Source organism: Papaver somniferum, chromosome 8 (genome assembly GCF_003573695.1).
Source record: "Papaver somniferum cultivar HN1 chromosome 8, ASM357369v1, whole genome shotgun sequence".
In the NCBI taxonomy this organism is placed as follows: Eukaryota; Viridiplantae; Streptophyta; class Magnoliopsida; order Ranunculales; family Papaveraceae; genus Papaver; species Papaver somniferum.
In genome coordinates this window covers 70,233,053-70,253,365 of record NC_039365.1, presented here as the reverse complement: position 1 = coordinate 70,253,365, position 20,313 = coordinate 70,233,053, and positions in this window count along the sequence as shown.

The window sequence follows — 20,313 nt, the reverse complement described above, 5'->3', positions numbered from 1 at the left end:
TTCCCTGACGCTAGTGGAAACAGGGTTAGTGCAAAACACCTTCAATACTTGGATCTGTTGGAAGTATTGTGGTAATGGCACATTTGATGGCGGAGATGAGAAGGTCCTCTAAGGATGTTACAAACCAATTTTTCGGGAATTTCACTCTACTCCAGGTAATTTTGTTTTTAAACTTGTGTTCTTATGTATTGTTCACATGTACCCTTATTATGAACTTAGAAACAAAATTTACTTCTTCTTATATGTATCATTCCACATTGTCATAAGTGTGGGCTTATGAACACTTCCCAACATTGTTCATGGACTACCCCGTCTTGAACATCAAAAACCTTTCCGAACCCGAGGCACATAAAGCTAAGAGATATGAGTTCAACAATATTCCGAAGCCCGGTAACAATCGTCGATTGACAAATATGAGATTGGCTCCGGACGTGATGACTACCAAAGAGGTTGTGTTCGACCCTTACAGGAGGCTAGAGAGAACCACCAAATTTTGAGATATAATAACGTTGCATTTTAAAATGGACTGTTGTTATACCCAAAGGGATACGTTATGGCTGATCCCCGGCGTGTCATGCGGCAACTTGGATATAAGCAATTACCTTATCCCGAGACATCCTCTCTTAAAAGGTACGAAGTTGACCGTTCTCTGAGCTTTTCGACTAAGCTGAAGTTGAGGGTAGAGTATGATCCAATTCTAGAACCAACACATTGGAGGGATAGGATACCACGTCGTTTGGTAGATATTAGTAACTTGGAGCTTGCAGAAAACGATGATGAAGCCTGAAAAAGCGGGGGTCTAACAACCTCACCTAATATTTCGATTAGTAATTTGTATGGACTAACTCCAATATACTTTATAGAGAACAAACTAGACAGACAGACTCAATCTAGATAAAAGTATATCAAACAGTTAATATCTCAATCTCTTGATTTGATCTTTACTCAAGCAAATGGAAATCTGCGAGTCTTTATCAAATACTACAGAGATAAACTTGGATGGTACCAAAGACCAATATCCAAGTGTCAATCAATTTAAATCAACATCCAAAGGTTGGATATTTTAATTGATTGATGTTAACGCATAACCTGTGATATTTCAATTATATAACAAAGTATAATGCGGAATAGAAATAACACAGACACCAGAAATTTTGTGAACGAGGAAACCGCAAATGCAGAAAAACCCCAGGACCTAGTCCAGATTGAACACCATACTGTATTAAGCCACTACAAACACTAGCCTACTAAAAACTAACTTCGGTCTGGAATGTAGTTGAACCCTAATCAATCTCACACCGACTCAAGGTACAGTTGCGCTCCTTACACTGTGATCCCAGCAGGATGCTACACACTTGATTTCCTTCGCTGATCTCACTGACAACCAAGAGTTGCTACGACCCAAAGTCGAAGACTTTAATAAACAAATATGTATCACATAAAAAGTCTATGATAATAGATAAATCTTCCTCCCAAGGATAAGCCTAAGAGTTTGTTCCGTCTTTTGATAAAATCAAGGTGAACATGAACCAATCGATAACCCGGACTTATATTCCCGAAGAACAGCCTAGAATTATCAATCACCTCACAATAATCTAAATCATATGGTAGCGAAACTAGATATTGTGGAATCACAAACGATGAGAGATGTTTGTGATTTCTTTTTATCTTGCCCTATCGGAGATATAATCTCAAGTCCATTATTCAATAGAACTCGTACGATAGAAAATGGCAAGATCAGATCGCTCAACTACAAGAGAAGTAGTTTCGTCTGGCTTCAGAATCCCAATGAATTATTTCAGTCGTTAACCTACAGGGTCTCGAGAAGAAACCTAAGGTTAAAGGAGAACCGACTCTAGCAAAACCAACTAGTATCACACAGGAGGTGTGGGGATTAGTTTTTCCAGTTGCTAGATGTCTCCTTTATTTAGTTTTCAAATCAAGGTTTGCAATCTAAGTTACCTTGGTAACAAAGCATTCAATATTCACCGTTAGATGAAAAACCTGATTCAACCAAGCTAATATCTTTCAACCGTTAGATCAAAACTTAGCTTGTCACACACAAATGAAATGTATTTCATTTAGGTTTGAGTAACCGTACCTAAATGTGTACACTTAGTTGGTTCCCAAATAGTTAACCAATGGTTAGTCATATGAGCACTTTCATATTAACTGTATTCATCTTCTTCACAACTAGTTCAAAGGACTTCAAAAGAACTAGTTGAAGAGTTGTTCAATTGCTTAGGTCTTTATGAACAAACACAATTGGAAAAAAATCGGTTTGATTCACTTGAATCAATTTATGAACAATATAGCCACGGTTTGCAAAGATTGGATTCCTTATTGATTTATTATTTAAGTTCATGAACTTCCGATTTAAGAAATATAACCATCTTGGATACGCGTACGGGTACGTGTACCATAGCTACCGGATTTGAGTTTACAAACTCAGCAAAAATTTTCGGTTCGAAAACTTCCTTGGGTACGTGTACCTAAGGTGACTGGTTTAAAAGTTTGAAAACTTACAAACTCAGCAGAAATTTTTGGTTCGAAAACTTCCACTGGTACGCGTACCCAACCTGTCTCCTTTACCAATACCGTGTGCACATATATGCACACACTTGGTTTCCGACACATGGATTTATAAACTAATGTGCGAACACACTATATATGCTTATATCCATAGTTGGTTACGTAATCTCAATCCTACATTTCAATCATTGAAACATTCTTCTATAATGTTATAACAATCGTTATTCACAACTATTGTCATCAAAGTTATTTTCAAGATTGAAACGTCATCATGACTTTCATCACGAGTTAATATGAAAAGTGGTTAAAGCGAAAGCTTACCAACACATATTTCGAGAAAAATATAGGCGAGTAAACTCGACTCGACATAGCAAATGTGTATGTATGAAAACTATCATACTTATACGACTTTGTCTCAAGAATAGGAGATAGAGAGGTAGACTTTTGAGTGATAGATAAGTTCAAGTCTCCACATACCTTTTAGTCGGAGGAAGTTTCACTGGTTCCTTGAGTAGTTCTTCGTCTTCGTAAGATGATCGTCGTGGAGTCTGGAGCTCAACTACACTTAACTATCCTAGTCCGAACAGTTTTGACAACTAAACTTGAAAAACATGCTTGAGATAGCAACGCATGTGAGTTCGACCGAGCAATGCTCTAACAATCTCCCCATTTGTCAATTTTAGTGGCAAAACTATCAATACATATGGATTAAAAAATAAATAAAACTTTGTAGCTTCTCGTCCACATGCTTGATCTCCTTGGTGCTTCAACAATATTACTCGAAAACTTCGTCTTTTCCAAGTACTCTTATGATTCCGTAGATGTTCAATTCAGCATCATAGTTGTTGAAGATCCGTATCCATAACAATGAGAAAATAAAAGCTCTCGATCATTGTTATACAGTGTCATAGTATTATTACACAGTATCAAATTTCTTATATCACAACTTCGACAACAATACTATGGTGATATGTATCAGTCCCCCTTAGTCAATACTTTCATCTCAACATGAAAACTACTCCCCCTTACATAATGATCCGTAAAACACGTAAACCGTATGTATTTGTAGTGTGAACTACATATTAATTCTCCCGCTTTTTGTCAATAAAATTAGCAAAGGTACGAAAACGGGATCCTAATGAAATTTCCACGGAGATGCTTCAAGACCAAAGAAAAGTACATATCAACTTTGTTTAGATACAATCAAATATCCGAAGCTAAATGTATTCATCAAGGAGTTTATAAAGATACAAGATAGCACCTAAAATATTCCATAGTCGCACTCCCCACAAAGATATGGAAACTAAGCGCAAGTTCAAAAGAACTCTCCCCCATTTGATGTCATTCCCGAAAGAACAACGAGAGCGACCTTACTTTTACAAGAATAGAAGGATTTTAAGATAACACTAAGATACTTAGAAGATACATCTACTAGAAATAAATGTGCAATATAGCCTTACACCTCAAGACATTCCAAACTCAATTGCCCAAAAGATCGAGATAATAACAGGGGCAAGAGTTATGGAAGACTAATGAACCAGAACAACACCAATAGACTGTCATAAGTGTTGAAACGTAGCAGTATCTAATGGTTTGGTGAGGATATCATCCAATTGTTGTTTCGAGGGCACAAATCCATATTAATTATACCATTTACATAAAGATCTCGAATAAAATGATACCTTATGTCAATGTGCTTAGTCCTTGAGTGCTCAACTGGATTTTCTGTTATGCGAATTGCACTAGTGTTGTCGCATAAGATTCTCATTATTTCAGTGTTGATTCCATAATCATCAAGCATTTGTTTCATCCATATAAGTTGAGTACAACATGAGCCTGCGGCAATGTATTCTGCTTCGCAGAGAGGGATTGTGAATTTTGTTTCTTGCTATGCCAAGCTACAAGATTTAGTCTTACATAGTAAAAAACCCCTGATGTACTTTTTCTATCTTCCACACATCCTGCCCAATCTGCATCTGAATAGGCAGTAAGATCAGTGTTAGTATCAAAAGTGTAAGAGAGACCATACCCTGCAGTGTGATTAATATAGCGTATGATCCTTTTTGCAGCTGCAAGATGAGACTCCTTTGGATTTGAATGAAACCTAGCACAACAACCTAAACTAAAAGAAATATCAGGTCGAGTGGCTGTGAGATATAAAAGGCTTCCAATGATAGATCGATAAAGTTTTTGATCAACATTTACACATTTATCATCTCGATGCAGTTTACCAGTGGTAGGCATAGGAGTTAGTTTAAGGGTAGACTTATCAAGGCCAAATCTTAAAACAAGATCTCTGGCATATTTCTCTCGAGATAAATGAATTCCATCCCTATGTTGTTGAATTTGTAAACCCGAAAAGAATTTTAATTCACCAACATTGCTCATTTCAAACTCCTTTCCAAGAGACACTTGAAACTCTTGTGCAAGTTTCTCCGATGTTGATCCATAGACGATGTCATCTACATAAACTTGAGCAATCACAACATATTTTCCACTCCACTTGGTAAACAATGTTTTATCAGCTTCTCCTCTCGAAAAACCTTTCCCAAGAAGAGATAAGGTCAGTTTTTCAAACCAGGCACGAGGTGCTTGTTTCAACCCATATAGCACTTTATTAAGTTTAAGGACATGATCTGGGAAGTCAGGGTTTTCAAGTCCCTTAGGTTGAGCTACATAGACTTCTCCTTTAAGGTTCCGTTTATAAAGGCGGATTTGATGTCCATCTGGAATAGATTTACCTTAAGAAAACAAGCATGAGCTAATAATAATATGATGGAATCAAGGCGTGCCACAGGAGCAAAGATTTCGTCAAAGTCGATTCCTTCGATTTGTGAATATCCTTGAGCGACAAGTCTTGCTTTGTTTCTGACAATAGTGCCAAACTCATCAGACTTATTCTTAAATATCCATTTGGTGCCAACAATTTTGACATTTGGAGGACAAGGTACAAGCTTCCATACATATTGTCTTTGAAATTGATTTAACTCTTCATGCATTGCATTCACCCATATGGGATCACTGAGAGCTTCATCAATATTTCTTGGTTCTACATGTGACAGATAACAACCAAAATTGCATAAGTTTTGAAGTTGTCCTCTAGTCTTTGCAGTATAATCTCTTCCTCAAATGATACTGTTTGGATCATGATTTCTTTGAACCTAGAGATGTCGCGGTGGGACACGTTCTTGTTCAACATGCACGGTCTAATCAGTGTTTTTCTCCTCGTCGCTAGAAAGATCAGGATCAACAATTGTAGGTATAACTTCAACTGAATCTGGAATCTCTTTGACTTTCTCAGTTGTCTCGGTTGGAGGTAGCTCAGCAGGAGAAAAATCATGGTGAAAATCACTAGTATCATCAATGATAACCTTAGCGGATTCCATCATTACTTGGGTTTTGAGATTAAATACTCGAAAACCACGACTATCAGACGGATATCCCAAAAAGATACCTTCATCACTTTTAGTATCAAATTTCCCTCTTTGTTCTTGATCTTTTAGGATGTAGCACTTACTTCCGAAAACTCTAAGGTAGGGTAAGTTGAGTTTTCTACCATACTACAACTCATATGGAGTGTTTAGGGTTTTAGATCGTAGGTAGACACGGTTGATCAAGTAACATGCTGTAAAGACAGCTTCTCCCTAAAACCTTAGAGGTAAGTTTTTGTTGTGGAGCATTACCATGTCCATTTCCTGAATATTCATATTATTTCTTTCAGCGACTTCATTAGGTTGAGGAGTGATGGGTGGTGAGTATTGTTGAATAATCCCCAGTTTATCACAGAATTCAAATACTTTGGTATCCTTGAATTCAGTGCCACGGTCGCTTCTAATTTTCTTTAGTTTACGACCTTGTTCATTCTGGATCCTATTAACAATAATCTTAAATTCACCAAGGGTTTCATTCTTATGAGCTAGAAATGCTACCCAAGTGAACCTGGTGTAGTCATCTACCATAACTAAGGCGTACTTCTTTCCTCCAACAGTGAGTTGTTGAATTGGTCCGAAGAGATCCATATGAATTAGATCAAGTGGAGCCTTAGTGAGAATATCTCGAGATGACTTATGGTGAACTTTCGTTTGTTTACCCTGTTGGCAGGCACCACATACACCGTCAATCTTTCCATTGATTTTGGGAACGCCTCTAACAAGTTCCTTGTTAATGATCTTAGTTAAGAGACGATAATTGATGTGACCAAAACGCTCATGCCAAAGATGTGTAGATTCCACCATAGTCAAATTGCAACAGTTACTAAACTGAGTATCAAGAAGATAACAATTATTTTTGCCACGAGTTCCCTGAAAGATCACTTTTACAGTTTTGTCTACAATGTCACATCCATTTTCATTGAAAACAACTTTATGGACTTTTTCACAAATTTGACTAATAGAAATAAGATTTGCAGTCATACCTTTGACGTATATTACATCATGGATTTCTGGAACCCCAAGAATCTTGGTCATGCCCTTCTTGCTAATGTAGCAACATCTCCCATCTCCGAAAGTAACTGGTCCTCCTTCAAAGTCGCTTGTAGAAACAAACCATGAAATATCTCCATTCATATGTCGGCTACAACCACTGTCAAGAAACCATTAAAAGGGTGATGTTGATTTTAAGGCAAAAGCTCCAATACTAACACTACTTTACTATTTAGAATTTCTTGTTAGTATTGTACACCTTTTTAGACAATTAAAGATCTGTTCAGTTTTCTTGTGAAGATTACTTGCAACATTTATACTTTTCTGAAAGCGTGTATACGTATGTTGAGTGTGATTGTGAGACTCTTAAAACATACAGGGGCCAACATTAGTAATTTTATTTGAGAAGTTCTTCCTTCTATCAAGTTTATCAAAGAATGTACTTTGTTTAACACTTGACTTACTATGATTCACTAGAGAGGAATCAAAGGAATTATTCATCACAACTGAAGGATTTTTGACAGACTTCAAATCCATATATTTTGCAATTTCTGCAATAAGACCAAGGTTGGTCTGGATTTTTTCATCCAACTTCTTTTGGAGAATAAAAATATTTTTTGAACATTCTCTAAGATTGTGATTTATTCCTGGTGAAGCGTTTATAGAGACTTTACTGTCCATCAAGTCAGATCGCTTACAAACACATACTTTTGAGGTCTTAAACGAGTTTGCCTGCTCTGATACCAATTGAAAAATCGGGGGTCTAACAACCTCACCCAATATTTTGTTTAGCAATTTGTATGGACTAACTACAATATACTTTATAGAGAACAAACTAGACAGTCAGACTCAATCTAGATAAAAGTATATCAAAGAGTTAATATCTCAATCTCTCGATTTGATCTTTACTCAAGCAAATGGAAATCTCCGAGTCTTTATCAAATACTAGAGAGATAAACTTGGATGGTACCAAAGACCAATATCCAAGTGTCAATAAATTTAAATAAACAACCAAAGGTTGGATATTCTAATTGATTGATCTTAACGCAGACACCAGAAATTTTGTTAACGAGGAAACCGCAAATGCAGAAAAACCCCGGGACCTAGTCCATATTGAACACCACACTGTATTAAGCCGCTACAGACACTAGCCTACTACACACTAACTCCGGTCTGGACTGTAGTTGAACCCTAATCAATCTCACACAGATTCAAGGTACAGTTGCGCTCCTTACGTCTCTGATCCCAGCAGGATGCTACGCACTTGATTCCCTTAGTTGTTCTCACCCACAACCAAGAGTTGCTACGACCCAAAGTCTAAGACTTTAATAAAAAAAACTGTATCACACAGAAAAGTATATAATAATAGATAAATATGTCTCCCACAGATAAACCTAAGAGTTTTGTTCCGTCTTTTGATAAAATCAAGGTGAACATGAACCAATCGATAACCCATACTTATATTCCCGAAGAACAACCTAGAATTATCAATAACCTCACAATAATCTAGATCGTATGGTAGCGAAACTAGATATTGCGGAATCACAAACGATGAGACGAAGATGTTTGTGATTTCTTTTTATCTTGCCCTATCGGAGATATAATCTCAAGTCCATTATTCAATAGAACTCGTACGATAGAAAATGGCAAGATCAGATCGCTCAACTACAAGAGAAGTAGTTTCGTCTGGCTTCAGAATCCCAATGAAGTCTTTCAGTCGTTAACCTACAGGGTCTCGAGAAGAAACCTAAGGTTAAAGGAGAACCGACTCTAGAAAAACCAACTAGTATCACACAGGAGGTGTGGGGATTAGTTTTTCCAGTTGCTAGATGTCTCTTTTATTTAGTTTTCAAATCAAGGTTTGCAATCTAAGTTACCTTGGTAACAAAGCATTCAATATTCACCGTTAGATGAAAAACCTGATTCAACCAAGCTAATATCTTTCAACCGTTAGATCAAAACTTAGCTTGTCACACACAAATGAAATGTATTTCATTTAGGTTTGAGTAACCGTACCTAAATGTGTACACTTAGTTGGTTCCCAAATAGTTAACCAATGGTTAGTCATATGAGCACTTTCATATTAACTGTATTCATCTTCTTCACAACTAGTTCAAAGGACTTCAAAAGAACTAGTTGAAGAGTTGTTCAATTGCTTAGGTCTTTATGAACAAACATAATTAAAACAAAATCGGTTTGATTCACTTGAAAAGATTGCATTCCTTATTGATTTATTATTTAAGTTCATGAACTTCCGATTTGAGAAATATAACCATCTTGGGTACGTGTACGGGTACGTGTACCATAGCTACCGGATTTGAGTTTACAAACTCAGCAGAACTTTTCGGTTCGAAAACTTCCGTGGGTACGCATACCTAAGGTGACTGTTTTAACAGTTTGCAAACTTATAAACTCAGCATAAATTTTCCGTTCGAAAACTTTCGTTGGTATGTGTATGGGTACGCGTACCCAACCTGTCTCCTTCACCAATAACGTATGCACACATATGCACACACTTGGTTTCCGGCACATGGATTTATACACTAATGTGCGAACACACTATATATGCTTATATCCATAGTTGGTTACGTAATCTCAACTCTACATTTTAATCACTGAAACATTCTTTTATAATGTTATAGTAGTCGTTACTCACAACTATCATCATCAAAGCTATTTTCAAGATTAAAACGTCATCATGACTTTCGTCATGGGTTAAGATGAAAAGTGCTTAAAGCGAAAGCTTACCAACACATATTTCGAGAAAAAGATAGGCGAGTAAACTCGGCTCGAAATATCAAATGTGTATGTATGAAAACTATCATACTTATACGACTTTGTCTCAAGAATAGGATATAGAGAGTTAGACTTTTGAGTGATAGATAAGTTCAATTCTCCACATACCTTTTAGTCGGATGAAGTTCCACTGGTTCCTTGAGTAGTTCTACGTATTCCTAAGATGATCGTCGTGGAGTCTGGAGCTCAACTACACTTAATTGTCTTAGTCCGAGACTTAGCTATTAGTAGTCTAGAAATCAAGACATATAGTTTTGACAACTAAACTTGACAAACATGCTTGAGATAGCAACGCATGCGAGTTCGACCGAGCAATGCTCTAAAAAATCCCACCCCGAGTACATGTATTATTACCTGGAAGAGTCACATCTTTTTTCGTGCGCCCGGACGACGTCCTAGTTCCACCCCAAAAAACCCTCCCGCTCCAACTCCTACGGAGTCACCACCTACGATGGCCGAACTTCATAAGACTGTCGGATTGATAGTAAGTATTTTTAATTGATTATTAAATTAATGTATACACAATCTTATATTAGCATATATATACTAATTATGTGTTGGATGTATGAAACTAGCGACGTCGGCTTCGCAAGTTGAAGAAGATGTTTGGTTGCAAGAACGAGAAAGGGGAGGTGTTATCTAAAAATAAAAGGGTACAACAATCACACCCAATATTTCGATTAGCAATCTGTATGGACTAACTCCAATATAATTGTAAGAGAATCAACTAGACAGTCAGACTCAATCTTAATAAAATTATATCAAAGAGTTATATCTCACTTTCTCGATTTAATACTTACTCATGCAAATAGAAATCTGCGAGTATAATTGAATACAGGAGAAAACACTTGAACGGTTCCAAAGACCAATGTTCAAGGATCAATCAATTTCAATCAACGACCAAAGGTTGGATTTCCCAATTGATTGATTCAAACGCATAACCTGTGATATTTCAATTATATAACAAAATATAATTCGGAAAAGAAATAACACAGACACCAGAAGTTTTGTTAACGAGGAAACCGCAAATACAGAAAAAACCAGGTACCTAGTCCAGATTGAACACACACTGTATTAATCCGATACAGACACTAGCCTACTACAAACTAACTTCGGTCTGGACTGTAGTTGAACCCCAATCAATCTCACACTGATCCAAGATATAGTTGCGCTCCTTACGTCTCTGATCCCAGCAGGATACTACGCACTTGATTACCATAGCTGATCTCACTCACAACTAAGAGTTGCTACGACCCAAAGTCAAAGACTTTAATAAACAAATCTGTATCACACAGAAAAGTATACGATAATAGATAAATCTGGCTCCCACAGAAATACCTACGAGTTTTTGTTATGTCTTTTAATAAATCAAGGTGATGAACCAATTGATAACCCGTACTTATATTCTCGAAGAACAGCCTAGAATTATCAACCACCTCACAATAATCTTAATCGACTAGCGAAAGAAGATATTGCGGAATCACAAACGATGAGACCAAGATGTTTGTGACTTCTAATAATATTGCCTATCGGAAAAATCAATCTCAGGTCAATCTTACAATTGTACTTAGTACGACAGAAACAGCAAGATTAGATCACGCAACTACAAAGAAAATAGTTAGGTTCGGCTTCACAATCCCAATGAAGTCTTCAAGTCGTTAACCTACAAGGTCTCGGTAGAAACCTAAGGTTAAAGGAGAATCGACTCTAGCTTATACAACTAGTATCACACAGGAGGTGTGGGAATTAGGTTTCCCAGTTGATAGAGTTCTCCTTTATATAGCCTTTCAAATCATGGCTTGCAATCTAAGTTACCTTGGTAACAACGCATTCAATATTCACCATCCAATGAAAACCTGATTAGATTCAAACTAATATCTTTCAACCGTTAGATCGACACTTAGCTTGTTACACATAAATTAAATGCACGTTTTAGGTTTATGTAACCGTACCCAAACATGTAAATTAAGTTGGTTCAACAATAGTTAACCAAATTGTTAGCCATATGAGCACTTTCATATCAACCATATTCTTCTTTACCATAACTAGTTCAAATGACTCAAATGAACTAGTTAGGGAGTTGTTCAATTGCTTAGATCCTATAGAAGTATGAAAGACACAATCGAAGCAAAAATGATTTGATTCATTCGAATCGATTCATGAACTTTATAGCCACGGTTTGCAAATACGCATTCCTTAGTTTATATAAGTTTAAGTTCATGATGGTGCGGGTACTGGTACGTTTGTTTTCAATTCACAAACTCCAGAAGATTTTCACGGGACGTGAACTTCTGATGGTGCGGGTACTGGTACGCGGACTTTAGTTCCGGTTTTCCTGATCAGCAAAGTACGCATACTTTGGTTCAAGGAATAAGGACTTACACATGTATGAGTTATCACACAATGTTTATATCCAACAATGGTTATATATTCGAAACTCTCATTTCAATCATTGAAACATTCTTAGAGGATGTTTTATAGTTGTTGTTCACAAACCATTTTTCATCTAAGCCATTTTCAAGTGATTGAAACTTAACATGACTTTCGTCACTAGTAAAGATGAACTTGGCCAAAACGAAAGCTTACCAACACATATTTCGAGAAATATATAAGCGAGATAAACTCAGCTCGAAATAGCAAATGTGTGTAATCAAAGTCTATATAGCAAAACGACTTTTGTCTCAAGATAAGAGATAGAATATATATACTTTTGAGTGATAGATAAGTTCAAGTCTCCACATACCTTTTAGTCGATGAAGTACCACCAGTTCCTTGAGTAGTTCTTCGTCTTGTATGATGATCGCCATGGAGTTCTTGAGCTCAACTACACTTTCTATCCTAGTCCGACACTTAGCTATAGTAGACTAGCAATGAATACTTATAGTTTTGATCATTAACATTGACAAACATGCTTGAGATAGCAACGCATGCGAGTTCGACCGAGCAGTACTCTAACAATCCCCCCCTTTGTCAATTTTAGTGACAAAACTATCAATACATATGGAATACAAAAGCAGATAAATAAACTTTGTGTAGCTCCTATTCCACATGCCTAATCTTCAACATTACTCGAAATCTTCATCACTTCCAAGTACTCCAATGATTCCAAAGTTCCTATTGAAAATTTGTAGCTATAACAATGAGAAAACAAGAATTCTCAATCATTGTTATACAGTGTCATAGTATTATTATACAGTATCAAAGTTCAATTGTATCACAACTTCGAAAAAAATACTATGGTGATATGTATCACTCCCTCTTAGTTAATACTCCATCTCACATGGAAACCACTCCCCCTTACATAATGATCCGAAAACCATATGTATTTGTAGTGCGAACTACACATTAATTCTCCCCCTTTTTGTCAATAAAATTGGCAAAGGTACGAAAACTAGTGGGATCCTAATGAAATTTCCATAGAGACATTTCATGACCAAAAGCAAGCACATATCAACTTTTTAGATGCAATCATATAGCCGAAGCTAAATGCTTTCATCAATGAGTTTATAAAGATATAAGATAACCCCTATAATATTCCAAAACCGCACTCCCCACAAATGTTTGGCAATTAAGCACAAGTTCAATTAAGAACTCTCCCCCATAATATGCCATTCCCGAAAGAACAACAAGAGCGACCTTACTTTCACAAGAAAAGATGGATTTCTTTGGACATAACAAATTACATACGAATATGAATTTGAATCCAAAAAATACTCAATCAAATTAGCCACAAGAAAACGCATGATTAATTTAATCGGAAATGCTCAACATAAGAGAACTTACGGAGCCGCACAGTACAAAAATATGGATCAGGGAAGATCAATACTGCGGAATAGACAAGGACTAATTCTATTTTCCATCACTATTTGCACAATGACATATAATAGACATAATCCTCGTAAACAAAAGTTCATCATATCTTCCATCAATATTTGCATAATGACATACAATAGGCTTAAAACTTTTGTAATGTCAAAAGTTCATTCATTCTTTTATCAATACATGCATATCGACATACGAAAGACTTAACTTTTGACAAGGTACGGGACAATCATAGTTCACGGACGCAAACACACATATCCCGTAACAAATTGCAATATATAAAACCATAAAGATTAATACTGCAAAAATCATCTTCCAAACAATTTTAGAATTTAAACCAATAAACCAAAAACAAGAAGATGAAAACGTTGGACATAACTATGTGTAATCACAATAATAACTATTCCAAACTCTAGTTATTCTTCTAAACAAAACAAAAACAAAATTTATTAGACAAATAACTCTTTAGAAAACATGATTCAAAAAACACTAAACGTGGTCAGCAACTAGAGATTGAACATGGACGAGCTCACCAGTTGCTTTCTTTAGTTCGTTTTTCAGAAAATCAAGATTCCTTGTTGCAATTCCGAGTTGTTCATGAATGACCTCAAAATCTCGAAGAAGATTTCCTACCAGTTGTGATGACATCTGAACTGGTAGTTTGTTTTCATGATCAACAACATGATAGCATGTTATGAAAACAGGGTTCTTGTGAAACTCGATAGTCTTGTCCTTCTTGAATTCATAATCCTTGTTGCATCCACCCATTGTGCACACCAAAATTCAATATAACCTTTTTGACCTTACGAAACAAATATGTATCAAAAAGGAGTCATGATACATATGTATATAAGAGAGTTCCATAGAAAACCCTAGGGAAACTTGTATACGTCCGTGTGGGTCAGGTGTGCGCACACTTGTGGTCAGAACCCTGGTATGTGAACAAGGGAATAGTGGAGCCAAATTTAGACTTCGTCTTGAGAACTCAAGAGTCTTTCTAAGCAAAGGATGAAATTCTTATATCAAAAGAATCATACAATAATTATTGAAAAACAACTACTCGAAGAAGGGACAATCAAACATGGAATTTTTCTCAAAAGAGGATGATCAGAATTATCTTCAAAAAAGATGAACTGGAGCAAGGATCAAAAGCTTTTAATATCATCAAGCAAAACACACAACTTCGACTGCTTTCTCAAGACACACTTTTTGAGAACTATGAGCATCCTTCTACAACCACATGAAGGATGCTGCACTGAGCAGTCATGTTGTATTTGGATGAGCATTTTTCTCACCAAAATTATTGAATTCTTCTCTCTTTCCTTCAATATGATTTGCCGAAAAATCACTAGAACTAGTTGAAGGGGTTTTAACAAGAGGGGAACAAGAAGTACATGAACCGACTGCTTTCCTTGTCTTTTTGATGCTCTGTTTGAGTCTGTTTATGTAGACCTTAAGTTCTGAGACTCGATTATTGACATGTATGAAGTTTGGAGCAGGCATCTTGGGACTATAGCCTTCCTCAGTGAGAGAAGAGGAATTTAACCTTTCTTTCTTTCTCCTATGCCTTTTTCTCTTTTCAGAGTTATTTAAGAAGTCAGTTATCCTTCTGCCATTCTTCCTTCTACCATTGTAGGCATTTTTAGTCTCAAAAACAAAATTAAGAAAAGACTTATCACAGTATTTTTCTTGATTGCCGACAATGCTGTTTTCTCTGAAAATATGAGAGACAGGTTTAACAACTTCTTTAGACATCCATGCAAGAATGTTGTGAAGTTTTTCATTCCTTAATCGAAGACGACATCTTCGTTCAGGATGTCCTTTATTTCCGCAATAATAGCAGTTAAAGGAATTTTTCTTGACTGTTCTCGGGTGGGTAGATTTAGAAGGAGTATGATCCTTGTTTCTAGGAACATTACAAGCTGCAAAAGGTTTTTCACCTAAAGAGTTATCATTAGTTTTAACAAAATTGATCTTACTAGTTCCTGTGGAGTCTATTCCTTTATAGCCTAGACCACGTGTATCATGATGTTCTTTACATGCTCCAAGCATAAATGATAATTTTTTAGAGCTATAATTGAATCTAATCAAACTCTCTTCTAGTGATTTTACTTTATCAAGCGCAGCAGCAAATTCAGTATCCAAGGATTTTTCTTTGGCGAGAAGACTGAATTCTCTGTCACTAAAACATTTTTGTTGAGAGTCATATCTTTCTTCAGATTCTGCAAGTCTTTCTTTCAACATAAAGAGATTTCGAAGAAGATTATCACATTCGGACCCTTTTGAGAGTACTTCTTCTTCTCGATCTTTAACGATAGATTGTAAAAGCTTATATCCACAATCATAACCTTTAAAGAGTTTTCTTAGTTTTCTGTTTTCTTGACAGAGAGGTGCCATGTATTTACTCAAGCAATATGTTGACTTCTTTTCTTTCAAAGCATGGTCAAAGATCTTGATATATTGAGAGACTTCCTCATCAATACTTTGTCCTTCTTATGAATCACTGTTATCTGAAAGATCATCCAACTGTTCATCAAGAGATTTTTCCCAGTTGAATGCAGATTCAGTCAAAGGACCAGAAACCGACTTTTTCTTGGAAGCTTCATGATTTTGAAACTTACGAGGGTGACTCTGAGCTGATGTTGCGTCATTTGAGATATTCTTATCATCCATAGAGTCAGATCGCTACAAACACAGACTTGTAAGGTCTTTAAACGTGTTTGCCTGCTCTGATACCAATTGAAAAAGCGGGGGTACAACAACCACACACAATATTTCGATTAGCAATATGTATGGACTAACTCCAATATACTTTTAAGAGAATCAACTAGACAGTCAGACTCAATCTTAATAAAAGTATATCAAGGAGTTATATCTCACTTTCTCGATTCAATACTTACTTAAGCAAATAGAAATCTGCGAGTCTAATTGAATATAAGAGAAAACACTTGAACGGTACCAAAGAAGAATGTTCAAGGATCAATCAATTTCAACCAATAACCAAAGGTTGGATTTCCCATTTGACTGATTCAAACGCACAACCTGTGATATTTCAATTATGTAACAAAATATAATGCGGAAAAGAAATAACACGGACACTAGAAGTTTTGTTAACGAGCAAACCGCAAATGTAGAAAAACCTCGGGACCTAGTCCAGATTGAACACACATTGTATCAATCCGCTACAGACACTAGCCTACTACAAACTAACTTCGGTCTGGACTGTAGTTGAACCCCAATCAATCTCACACTGATCCAAGGTACAATTGCGCTCCTTATGTCTCTGATCCCAAAAGGATACTACGCATTTGATTCCCTTAAATGATCACACCCACAACTAAGAGTTGCTACGAACCAAAGTCGAAGATTTTAACAAACAAATCTGTATCACACAGAAAAGTCTACGGTAATAGATAAATCTGACTCCCACAGAAATACCTACGAGTTTTTGTTCCGTCTTTTGATACATCAAGGTGAATATGAACCAATTGATAACCCGAACTTATATTCCCGAAGAACGTCCTAGAATTATTAATCACCTCACAATAATCTTAATCGACTAGCAAAAGAAGATATTGCGAAATCACAAACGATGAGACGAAGATGTTTGTGACTTATTTTAATTTTGCCTATCGGAAAAATCAATCTCAGGTCAATCTTACGATTGTACTAAGTACGATAGAAACAGCAAGATCATATCACGCAACTACAAAGAAAATAGTTGGATCTGGCTTCACAATCCCAATGAAGTCTTCAATTCGTTAACCTACAGGGTCTCGCTAGAAACCTAAGGTTAAAGGAGAATAAACTCTAGCTTATACAACTAGTATCACACACGAGGTGTGGGGATTAGGTTTCCAAATTGCTAGAGTTCTCCTTTATATATCCTTTCAAATCAGGGTTTGCAATCTAAGTTACCTTGGTAGCAAAGTATTCAATATTTACTGTTAGATGAAAACCTGATTAGATTCAAACTAATATCTTTCAACCGTTAGATCGACACTTAGATTGTTACACGCAAATGGAATGCACGTTTTAGGTTTGTGTAACTGTACCCAAACATGTACATTTAGTTGGTTCAACAATATTTAACCAAATGGTTAGCCATGTGAGCACTTTCATATCAACCATATTCCTCTTCACCATAACTAGTTCAAATGACTCAAATGAACTAGTTAGAGAGTTTTTCTATTGCTTAGATCTTATAGAATTATACAAGACTCAATCGAAGCAAAAACGATTTGATTCACTCGAATCGATTCATGAACTTTATAGCCACAGTTTGCAAATATACATTCCTTAGTTTATATAAGTTTAAGTTCACGAATAATCGTTTTCAGAAAATAACCAACCTAAGTACACGGACTGGTACGCGAACTTAAGTACCCAGAATAAGTTTGTTTTCAATTCACAAACTCCAGCAGATTTTCACGGGATGTGAACTTCCAATGGTGCGCGTACTGGTACGCGGACTTTAGTTCCGGTTTTCCTGATCATCAAAGTACGCATACTTTGGTTCAAGGAATAAGGACTTACACATGTATGAGTTTTCATACAATGTTTATATCCAACAATGGTTATATATTCTAAACTCTCATTTCAATCATTGAAACATTCTTAGAGGACGTTGTATAGTTGTTATTCACAAACCACTTTTGGCCAAATCAATTTTCAAGTAATTGAAACTTAATATGACTTTCTTCACTAGTAAAGATGAACTTGGCCAAAGAGAAAGCTTACCAACACATATTTCAAGAAATAGATAAGCGAGATAAACGCGGATCGAAATAGTAAATGTGTATAATCATAGTCTATATAGTAATACGACTTTTGTCTCAAGATAGGAGATAGAGTATATAAACTTTTGAGTAATAGATAGGATCAAGTTTCCACATACATTTTTGTCGATGAAGTTCCACCAGTTTCTTAAGTAGTTCTTCGTCTTTGTATGATGATCGCCATGGAGTCTAGAGCTCGACTACACTTTCTATCCTAGTACGAGACTTAGCTATAAGTAGACTATAAATCAAGACTTGTAGTTTTTATCACTAACATTGAAAAACATGCTTGAGACAGCAACGCATGTGAGTTCGACCGAGCAGTGCTCTAACACTATCCCTTGAAGAAATGAAGAAAGTTGAGGAAAAGCTTGATAAAATGGAAGACCCTTGTAGATGGTGGATTTTCGACAAGGGCTAAAATCGTAAACCCATAATTATATATGCTCTTGATCTAGCAATCAGACGAGTATTGAGGCTCATGTTTCTTATCGAAAGCGTGAAAACTCATGCCACGAGAATCTCTGACTGAAAATGTTGTCTCTCATAGTATATGTAGATGTGTAGTCTCTCAGCTGAGGCAACATCATATCTCATGAATACTGAGCAATTTTAGTGATCACTTCCATATAGAATCACAAGATTATACGGCTCCTAGACAGATTGATAGAGAAATAACGTCTTCAGGGTGTAACAATGTTTTCCCTAACTGTATAGAAGAAATATGACGCTTCAACAAGCTCATATCACTCAACTCCCAAATAATTAATGCTCCTAGACGATCATACTAGTATAGAGCCATCAATTAATTATTCCTAAATCATTAGATTCGTTCACTGAATCCTTGAAATATATTCAATGTTTTTCATAATATTTCGTTGCTTCAATTCATGATTTTCTCAACAGAGCTCCATGGGTTAGTAATAAATATTCAGCGCACGGGCATCTTAGCTACCTTCGAGTAAGCCCCGACCCAAATGATGCAAGTGTGCTCAACAATAATGCACTAACGAGCACCTGAACGCACGAACGAGCATCTCAAAAGGCGACGGGACGATGGACCTATGCAAATAGGAAAGAAAATAATAAATAATAAAATATTAACCAAGGCGTTGGGGGACTGGGCCACCGGCCGACCTTTCATGCCGTGACCAGTCCCACGCCCAATTTTATATTTTATCATATTTTTATTATTTTTCTTGATCTCATGAAAATCCCTTCATTTGAACAAATATCTTTCGTTTTAAGGAAACTCCTTAATCCTATGGTGTTTCCCTCGCATCAAAGAAATAATATAAAATTGGGAAAGGTGTCGTGGGACCGTGTCTACTAGCCGGTCGGCTATGCCCTAGTCATGGCCGGTCCCACACCTCATGATTCCTCATTATTTTATTATTATTTTCCTAATCTCATGAAAACTCCTTAAGCTCATGGTATTTCCTTCAAACCATGAAAAATAATATAAAATTATGTTTGCTTGATCCCATGAAATTCCTTGATTTCATGGTATTTCCTTCAAATTATGAAAATTCCTTCAAATCATGGAAATAATACATAAAATTAGGGAAAACTCACAGGACCGGGCCCTAGCCGGTCCCACACGCCCTTATTTTATTATTATTATAATATTTGTTTCCTTAATCTCATGGAAACTCTTTCACTTCAAGGAAAATTCCTTTATTTCAACAAACTCTTTGGTTTCATGATATTTTCATAAAATCATGAAAAATATAATAAAATTAGGAAAAATGTTGTGGGACCGGGCTTATTGGCCGGTCGGCCATGCCTTGGCCATAGCCGGTCCCACACTTCATCATTCCTTCATTTTATTATTATTTTCCTTCATCTCATGAAGTTGTCCTCAGTTTCAGCAAAAATCCCTGACTTCTTCATATTTTCCCAAATGATTGCTCAAACGCACATCAGGAAATATCAAAATTATCAGAACTGAGACACAAACACTT